Below are 10,694 nucleotides of genomic sequence, written 5' to 3' on the forward strand. Positions count from 1 at the left end.
TGGGTGAGGACTAACTGCTGCCTCTACTCTATGCTTTTGTCCACAGAATTGAATCGTAACTGGCACCAACAGATACTAATGAATATCCCCGCCTGGCCGATCCATTGCAGTATTGCTTTCTTGATGCTCTGGTACTCTAGTTGCACACGTGTCAGCAGCTGCTGGGTGGTGAGCTAGGGTTCCACTGACAGCAAGGGGAGGAGGCTTAGGGCCCACTCATCCTCATGCTTGAAGAACTCCACAAAGGCCTTCAGATCATCCATAGAGCACATCTTCATGAGTACAGCTAGACCAGCTGGAGCAGCCATAGATGGGGGGTTGCAGCTGGAGGGGCCGTGGATTGCAGCAGCATCTGGAGCACCTGTCAGTCCTCAGTCTGCTCCTAAGCAATGGCTTCGAAACACTACTCTTTTTCATGGTGTGAGTCAAGGAGGTCCTGATGTTGTGTTCGGCGGAAGCTGGTGAGTAATTTAATTATCTAACTAAGCCAGGAAGTTTCCATGACAGCATCTGCTACCTCCACCTGGGTTTGGCAACACTGTAGAACCTGCTGTGTGTCAGTGTGAAGGAGACATCCAAATTTTTTTGATGGAGCTTCAGGTTCACTTTTTTCATTAACTCAGCAGAATAAGTAAATCAAAATGTCATCTCAATATTTAGTGGCTTTCGCCTCGTTCAATTCAAATCAATTCCACTCATATTCAAGCTCACACTCTGAGCGCGTGTGTATGTTGTGTGCAAACATCTCTGGCTCATCTCTGTCTGGCTCACAGTGTCACTGAAAGGACAAAAATAAACAAATATTACATACAGGGGAGAATCATCATGCCTCACCTATTGATCATCCAACCTCTTCTCTGCCTGCAGCTGATGCTTGACCACGCTTGACACATTTCTTTGTGTCACTGCTGCAGGTCAAAAAGAGTCTAATGTTGCTGCTCCTGCATCTGACCCTGTGCCATGACTCGAACAACAGTGATGCATTCTCTGTGAAATGGGCATGGACCCATTTTCTCACAAATAGCCTAGCATACACTTACAGAAGTTATCCAGAGAGACAGCCACTACAGATCCCTCTAGGGACCAATATGATGCCACAGAGGTGCGGGGGTGTATGGACTCAAAATCAGTATGTTAGCCTACTAGAATTGAGGGAAACCTGGCTATCTATCAAGACACATCATGTCCTGCTTCACTTAGACAACATATTGGTGCCATGAGATCAAAAAAACATCCTCTCTGTCAGAAGGAACTTCCTTAAGTGGGCTCAGTGACAACTGGACTCACTGAGTTCGACTTACAAACTTGCAAACAATGCATACATCCAGAAGAGTGTTACTTGCACCTCTTGTTTTTCCACCTCTTTTGCTGATTTTACTCACTCACAAAATTCAGCAATCTAACCAGAGTTCTCCTGGTGGTTCCAAAATGGCTAGCAAAAGTCTGGTGCCCATTGTTACTCTTGCTAGTGGTTAAGATGCCCTGGAAACTTCTTCACTGGGCAGATTTATTGTTACAGATGAATGGAGAGGTGTGGCATTCCCAGCCAGACTATCTGCATCTGTTGGTCTGCTCCCTCAATGTTGTGAACATCTTGATGACTCTAGTGTAGCAGTCCAAGAAATGATCCTGAATGCTAGAGCACCTGGTAGACGCTTTGGCTCTATGAACACTGGACAACCACCAGATTCCCTGACATTTGCAACCATCACTTCATGACTTTCAAGCTACAATCAAGTGGTTCAAAACCAAGCATGTGAATATGTTTGAAAGGCCTAGTCAAAGTCCAGATGTCAATCTGATTGAAAATCTGTGGTAAGACTTGAAAATTGCTATTCAACAACAGTCATTATTCAAGCTGTTTGTGACAAGGTCCATTGTTAAAAGCACTATACAAATAAAATTGAATTGAATTAATTGCAGCCAAATGTGGTTCTAGTATTGAACATGTGGGTGAATACTTATGCAATACCAATACATGTCTGCTTTTTTGACCTTTGTCTCACAATAAAAATATTTTGCACATGTTAGACATATTGTGTAAATCAAATGGTATAGATGATCCATTTCAGGTCCAGGGTGTGACATTAAAATGTTGAAAGTTCAGTGGCACTTTATGGGAGCTAAATGACAGATTTTTATCATGAAGTACAGCAATTTCAGTTAATACAACTGTCTAACAGAAAGAAAGCGTACATCATTCTTTATAAGACTAAAATGTATGATAGAAAATGTTCAAAGTTTAGTGTTCATTATAATTTGACCCATATGCTTATATGTCTCACTTGTTTCTCAATGAGGATAACTCAACCCAGCAGCTGGCCCTCTAGAACCCTCATTGTGACAGTAAAGTCCACAGCTGCAGTTTTAGCGTTGATTTCAGGACTACAGGTTGGGTTGGCCAGTTTTGTGGTAATGTAAAGGGTAAATCCTTTCATCTTCCTCTTTATCTGCTATTTTAACCTGTGTGGAGAGTGGAAGTGGACAATCGATCAAAAAGAAAAGATAACAACTGATAAGATAAAACAAATGATAAAGATAATTAATAAACTGTATGTGAACTGCATCTTAATGTCAGTGTACATAAAGCAATAAAACCATTGGTGACTGATTTTGTATGCAATCTTTTACTTTATATGTTGAGCAAGATGTAGTGAAGTACTTCTCTAAAATGTTGTCAAGAACAGGATCCAGTTCTTCCCCAACATCTTCAATGAGTAGGGGTTTGCCAAGAGACAAAGTATGTTCTAGAAAAAGTGCTTCCAGTAATATATTCTTCAATTCTACAAAACATTTAAATCATTAAATAATTTTATTCTATTTATGTATTTTGCTCTCAATACCTGTAGCTCATTATTACTTTCACAGTTCTTGATCCAGGTCTTTCCCTGGCCTTGAGGGTCAATGAGAAGTGGATATCGGGAGACACCAATAACAATGATTCCATTCTGAACAGACAGTTCATCATTGGGCAGGCCCTGAAGGTCCCACTCACCTATAGTGACATTGTCTACCAGCACACTGCTGACATTCAGGTTCTAAAAGAAGAAAATGGGGAAAAGGGTATATATTTTTTTATTTTGTTTTGATCATTACCTCATATTTTTTTATTATAAAACAGCAACAACGACAACAAAAGCACACTACAAATTTAAGTTATTTACCCGATTTACATACCTGACTATACGGAATATAGCTGATATGCATTTCTTTCTTCCATTGCTCTAGAAGATGACTGCCATACTCCTAGTTGAAAGGACCAGAATAGGACAGGAACCCAGTAGCTAGTAGCACGTCTCCCATTAGATGGTTTATTTGCCGCTGGAACTCAGTACGGCTCTCTGTCCAGCGGATCTAACAAAGATTGTCATTCTATTCCATAAATGCATAAAAATAAAAACGTCATTCACAAATTCATAAAAATTATGAGAGAAACCACACATCCAACTGAAATAAAACTGTGCTGAAGAAAACAAATGCCTGAAATATTTTGACACAAGCACTGGTACCTAGAAATGAAAGAACTAATATAAAAGACCTAATATAAAGAATTTCACCTACATACAAACAAGCTACACTCACAGAACACTTTATTAGGACCACAATGTTTGCATCATGCACTTCCTGCAGATTTTCCAGGTGCACTTTCATGTTGCGAATCTCCCACTCTACCACATCCCAAAGGTGTTCTATTGTATTCAGCTCTGGTGACTGGGAAGGCCACTGAAGAACAATGAACTCATTGTCATGTTCATGAAATCAGTTTGAGATGACTTGCTTTGTGACATGGTGCATTATTATGCTGGAAGTAGCCATTAGAAGATGGGTAAATTGTGGCCATGTCTTCATGGTGCACATGGTCAATAACAATAATCAAATAGGCTCAAATAGGTATCAGTGGGTTTCGCATAAAAAAGGGAAGGTTGTATGTAAAATAAATTTATCCCACTGTGAAGTTTGTTGCCATACCTAATAATATTGGGCTCTTTGTTCTTGATGGCCAGGAAACTTTAGATAAAAATCAAGCTAAACTGAACTGTCAAATCTTTGAGGACAATAATCACAAGTATTCTATTATAAAAATGACTATAAAGCTGTTTAAAAAAAATAAGATATCAAGATATCTATGTATATATTTTTAAGGACCCATCTTTTCTCCACCGAGTCCATCAATGAAGCAGTTGCACTGGACATTTTCCTGCGGCACCCTTCAGCATCATCCAACAGTGATTGCTTCTCTCTCACTGCACTATCATAAAGTGCCTGTATTATACACCATGAGAAAGAACTGCAATTAAAATAATGCAAACTAGTCACTAGCCACAATGAAAATTTTAAGTATTTGTAAATGAAAAGTATATGTATATATGTATACAGTTGGGGTCATAAGTTTACATACACCTCGCAGAATCTTCAAAATGTTAATATATATATATATATATATTTCTTTTTAAAGAGGGATCATCAAAAAATTGCATTTTGATTTTTGATTTTTATTTAGTACTGCCCTGTATAAGCTATTTCACACAAAAAAAAACAGATGTTTGCATATGTTTACATATTGTGGACTCACAATACAAAATAATAACTGAATTTACACAAATATACCAGGTCAATAGTTTCCATACACTTAAATCTTAATACTGTGTGTTGCTACCTGGATGATCAGTGACTGTTTTTATGTTTTGTGACAAGGCCCTTGTATGAGTCCCTTGTTTGTCCTGACCAGTTATACAACTATTACAAAAGGTGCAAACATTCACTGATGCTCAAGAAGGCAACACATTACATTAAGAGCCAGGGGGATATAAACCGTTGAACAAGATGATCGGTGTAAATTGTTATTTTTCTTTATTTTTTCATTTAGTACTGCCCTTCAGAAGCTACAAAAGATATTTACATTTCCCAGAAGACAAAATAATAACAATTCACAAGGATTTTCCTGAAGAACAGTGGAGAGCTTAATTGCTCAGGATAAACTAGGGACTCTGTGAACAACTATTACAAAACATAAAAACAGTCGATGAACATCCAGGTAACAACACACAGTATTAAGAATCAAGGGAATGTAAACTTTTGAACCGATTATTTTGTGCAAATTCAGTTGTTATTGTGTCTTGTGGACTATATGTAAACATATAGTATATGAACTCACTATATATAGACTATATGTATAATTTTATCAAAGTCTGCTTTATTGTCAATTCTGCCACATGTTCAGCACATACAGAGAATTGAAATTATGTTACTCTCAGACCCTAGGTGCATACAGATAACACACACAAAAAAATGATGTAAAAATACAAATGGATACATATAAATACAGTATAAATGTAGATCCAGAAGGCACAACAGATAGAGTGCAAACAGTGCAGATGTAAAGTGAGTAGTGCAAAGAGCTTATCAGACTGTTTAAAGTGACAAAGTTAAAGTGTCAGAAGAGGTAGTTTACAGTCCAATGCTGTATGAGGTAGAGCATAGAATAATGCTGCACAGGTGTCTGGAGCAGGTGCTGTGGAAGTTGGGGGGGTGGGGGAGGTGGGGTGTCAGAGGGTCAGAGTTTTGTCAGTGCATTATATATATATAATTCTATATAATCCTACAAACAGGGCACAAACAGATACCTTCTAGTAAATTATTATTTTTAAAAAAAAATATAATACCCCTATCCCTATGCACCCAAGAGAGTGGGATGCCTAGAGGATGGGACCTATGGTTTGTAGTATTAGACTAAAGTATCAAGTTTATTCAATTCCAGAATGAAATACCCAGCTTAAACAAAGCAACAAGTGTGACAATTTTTTAGAAATAACTAAACCAGAAACATGTATGAACTTAAATTTGATTTTGCTTTACTGTTTAGATTTGTTTTAACTAAGTTATCAGTCCAGTGAAAGAAATAAAAAAAAGATAAACAAATAAATAAATAAATAAAAATTAAGGTGAATTATGTGTGTATTTAACAAATTATCAGCTCTTGGTAGCACAGTAAAATGGTTAAACTAATCCAACACACATTCAGGGACAGTAAATGAATGCACAAAATAATAAACTCCTTTCTCACTTATTCTCTCTCTCTCTCACAGGGTGAATTTAGCTTAATCCATATGAGTGGCTAACAATTACTTTTAAAACATGTCAACTAGCTACACAACATATATAACCAAAAGGAATAATTAGAACTTTTGCAGTTTGAACATGTACAACGCTAATTGTGGGCCCACATGCAGTTTTCCTCACACACAAAATAAACAACCATTGCAGGCCTGTTCAATGCCAGAGCATGGTATGGCTAAACAACTAGCCAGAGGAATCTTCTCTTTTTAGACAAAGAGAAGCAACTTATAGTTCAGCAGCAGCAGATGAGCAAATTGTCCTTCCTGAGATTTCCCTTGTCCTTCCCTGATGAGGGCTCAGTGGGGAGGGTGGTGAACAGGGAGATACAGTATGTTAATCAAAGGACCTACACAGCTTTTCCAGTCACAGAGGGGTCTATCTGACCTTGGTCCTTGCTAAACGGAGATGGCCGTTCCACAGTGTGCAAGTCACCATGTACAAGCACAGTCCACAGCACCTGAAGTCTAGTACCTGCCGGCTTATTAATACTGAACTCGTTCAGTATGCACCAATGCACGTAACTCGTCATAATTCATCACAGCTGAACTGTATCACTGGTCTCTTTTCTCTCTGTGACCTTTCAATTGATGCATTTTCTCAAACACCTTCCTGTACACCATCGGCCAGTGCCCCTCCTTCTAGAGGAGTCTCTGAAATGGGAGGCTCTCTGAAAGACATCTGGAACATGGGGTGGACAACTTTCTCACCCAACCTAGCAGTTTCCTCAGTGCAGCTTACAGGCTTTGTAACCTTCATCGGCACTAGAGTCTTGGCTTACAATAGGGATATAGGGACACTGCAACAGGTCTCTCTAGCCTTGGCCTTCACCAAAAGTCACAGGCTGAAAAATTCTGACATCAGAATTCTCTGAATCAGAAATGGTCAGACCAGCCTCTGCATTCTGGGTCCTGTCACCAATTGCAAGCTCAGAAATTGTCTGTTGTTGAAGCCTTGTCACACATCTCTGTGGGGGACCTGGTAGGTCAGTATCTAAAGGCATCCTCACCAGACACACGACAGGCAACAGATGATTGGAGTGTATATGAGCAGGGAGCCCATAGTGCACAAAGTATTTCTCAAACAGAACCTTGGCAACAGTCAAAGCCTTTTGGTTCTTTGTTGACAAGGCCTGGGAATAGTGAAGTGATCAGTCACTAGAAGTATGCTTGCAAATCCCTCCGTGTCCAGCTCTAGCGACAGGAAGTCAATGTACACAGTGGGCCCTTGCTCGTGATCTTATTTAAGAGAGCTGCTCTCTGAGAGGGGGAGTCTTGTGTGCAATGCACACAATTCTTAACATGCTCCTCGACATCAGCACCCATCGTCAGCCAGTAAAACCGATCTTTAATAAGCTCTGCTGATTTCTCTACACCCAGATGACCACATTTGTCATGGAGAGACCTGAGCACCAAAAGAACATATATTTTTGGGCAGAATTAGCTGCTGCACTTCTGCCCCAGAGGGTCTTTGCACCCATCTATAAAGAAAACCATCAATCATTCACAGTTTAGGCACTTACCTTCGCAGCAGTGCAATTTCTCGTTCCTCCCCTTTAACATAGATAAGCAGGCACCCTTCGCTGACAGATTTCTTTACTGGAGCTATTGTGGGCTCAGAGTCTTGGGCATCTCACAAGCAACTGGGGTTTTGTAGTTCCAGACAACCTATATCCAGAAGGGTTGGGAAAACTTAATCATTGATAGCAATAGATGTGCCACTCTTCCCCAATCAATCAATGACTTTTAGCAGGCATTCTTCATGCTTCTCTAAGGGTTTCCAAAGATAATCAAATCATCCAAGTATACAGTCACATCCAGCAGGTGCATGTCCTTGACTACCAAATATTACCAAATGCCTATGGCACAGGCAGACAGGGAGAAAACTTTAAAAAGGTAGGGATTTTGTGATATCTGCTTCAGAGATCTTGCACAGAAAACCACTTACCCCTTTTGAGACAGTCCAGTGCATCGTCAATGCTTGGAACTGCTTACTAATCAGGGTTAATGTGTAGATTCAAGGACCTATAATCCACACACACATGTAGTCAGCCAAATTTCTTTCTTGCAAGAACTATGGTAGATACATAAGGGCTTCTTGATTCCTTTATGATCCCTGCTGCCCTTGCAAGTGGTGATGCAGGTCATCTAGATTGGCAGGTGCTATGTGGTGGGACCTTTTCCAGAATGGCTTATCGTCATGTAGCTTGATTTATGCTCTCATATTCCACTCATCCACTGAGAAGACATTTGTCCTTTCAGACAGTTTTCTAGACAGACGACCTGTCCACGCCTCTGGAATTGGTGAATGGCTAAAAAGTAATGGGTCAATCTGTGAGGGAAACTGTGACTCTTTTGCCTGTGCTACTGTCACAGTATTTGCAGCATGAAGGTGCACAATGACTGTGCCGGCTGGAATGGAGGTCTCATTGAGGGACTCGTTCATGAAGAAATTGTCCTTGTCAAGCATGCTTGTGGGGAGTGCAGGAGTTGAAGCAGGCTCTGCATTAAGGATATGCTTAACCAAAGTCTGAGTTTCTTGAAATTTACAAGTGGTAATCACTCAATGAATCAATCAGTCAAGGAATAACCACAAGGTGGCTGTAACAGGAGCTCTTCCCAGCTGGGCTGGTGGGTTTGTCCTGCATGTAAGAGCACACACTTCCATGGAGTGAATGGGGTTGGCACCTGAGCCCTGCCTGAAGACAGAAGTGGATGTTAGTCCCCACCAAGATCAGACATACAATCGGAATAATGAGGATCATGGCACACCAAAGCGAGGATGAAAATAAGCTCTATGTTACCAGCCATGATCTTTGGGAGTTCCAACTCAACTTCGATGTAGCTCTGGTAAGGATAACTATCATCAGAGCCACTGAGACTCACCACCACCCCTCTATTTATATGGACCTTGAAGGAGTCATCCCCAGAAGGTACTTTGGGCTCCCGCCTGCCATCTCTCAGTGTGCCATTCATGGATAAATTTCTGAATTACCTTCTGTGGATTCACTGGCAAATGACACTTTGCAACGACATTCCAATCATCACCACAATGGTAACAGAAAAAGTCACTGGGGCCCTGGGGTGGGAGGGAGCCTGACAGGTTGGGAACAGGGAAAAATAACTTCTGCTCTGACTTCTTTGTGGCTGGCTTAATAGCCATAACCTTTCTCAGTTTTCTCACTTCTCACTTCTTTTTTTAGTGCTTTCACATCCCCATCATCTTCTGGAAAGGTGTAGCAGCCACTGCTATAAAGGCTTCAACAGCTAGTACTGAATGTGTTGTCTGTGAGCCAGGGTAATCACAAACCTGTTGTCTCAATTTCCTTATTGCATCCTGAAGCTCTCGCATCTCCTGGTCCTCATGTGCCATCGTGCTTTTGACTTGAACTGATTGGGTTGTTGAATTAAGTTTGTGCCATGATGCCTCATACCCCTCTTCCAGGCAAATTTCATTCAGAAGCTGCAAAAAGTTAGGTGGCTTTTCCCTCCTCTCTCTCAATCTAAGAGTCAGGAGCATCATGTCAAACCATGTAGGTGCCTTAATGAGCTGATCAAGGTATGCCCCTTTGGCAGCAGAGGCTGGGAAAATGCCAAATGCATTCTAAGTGGCATCAATATACTCTTGGGGGAATGCATCTGCATTGCTGAAACAAACAGCTTGGGCAATTTCAGAGGCCATGCCATTAGGTGCTCCATAGCCTTCAACCTTTTTTCTTTGTCTGGTCATTCACAGGTATCAACCACGAGGCAGGCCTGTTCTACCCAGCTGACTAGCTGCTCTTTCCCAGGTGGAATGAGAAGAACTCACAAGGTTTAAATAAGAAATCAGCATGAGTATGACACTTTAGCAATGTGAGAAGAAAAGGACAATGGACTGTCCATGGTTACCCCAAGGTTGCATGCAGTGACAGATGATGAGTCCTGAGAGATGTCCAGAGAGATCACAAGATCTTGACATGGGGATACATCTCCTGGGATGAACTGTTCATTTTTGGTGGGATTAAGTTCCAGCTGATGAGCTGCCATCCATGATGAGAAGTCTGCCAGACACATTGAGATCTCAGCAGAAACATGAGTGTCTGAGGGAGAAAAGGTGAGGCTAACTTGAATGTCTTCCACATAGCAGTGGTATGAAAACCCATGTAAGGATATGACCTCACAAAGATATCAGGTACAAAGGGAGAACAGAAGAGAACCAAGCACTGAGCCTTGTGTGCCACCAGTGGAGAGCCTGCATGGAGCTAGATGTGGATTCCCTCCATGTCACCTGATGGATGACTGTTCCTCTGGGTAGGACCATTGCCCTGCTGTGCCATGAATTCAAAGACTCATGAAGATGGACAAGAGAGTCTTGTGGTTGACTGTGTCAAATGCTGCTGAAAGGTCCAGGAGGATGAGGACTGATGATAGTTTGGTTGATCTAGTGGCAGGGAGCCTCTCAGTGATGGCCACAAGGGCAGTTTCTATGGAATGTACCACTTTGAAGCCAGACTGGTTAACCTCTTGGATGTTGTTCTGGGTGAGAGAAAGTTGACTGTAGACAGTGCGTTCAAGGATTTTAGAGAGAAATGATGGAAG

This window comes from Pangasianodon hypophthalmus, chromosome 1 (genome assembly GCF_027358585.1).
Source record: "Pangasianodon hypophthalmus isolate fPanHyp1 chromosome 1, fPanHyp1.pri, whole genome shotgun sequence".
Classification (NCBI taxonomy): domain Eukaryota; kingdom Metazoa; phylum Chordata; class Actinopteri; order Siluriformes; family Pangasiidae; genus Pangasianodon; species Pangasianodon hypophthalmus.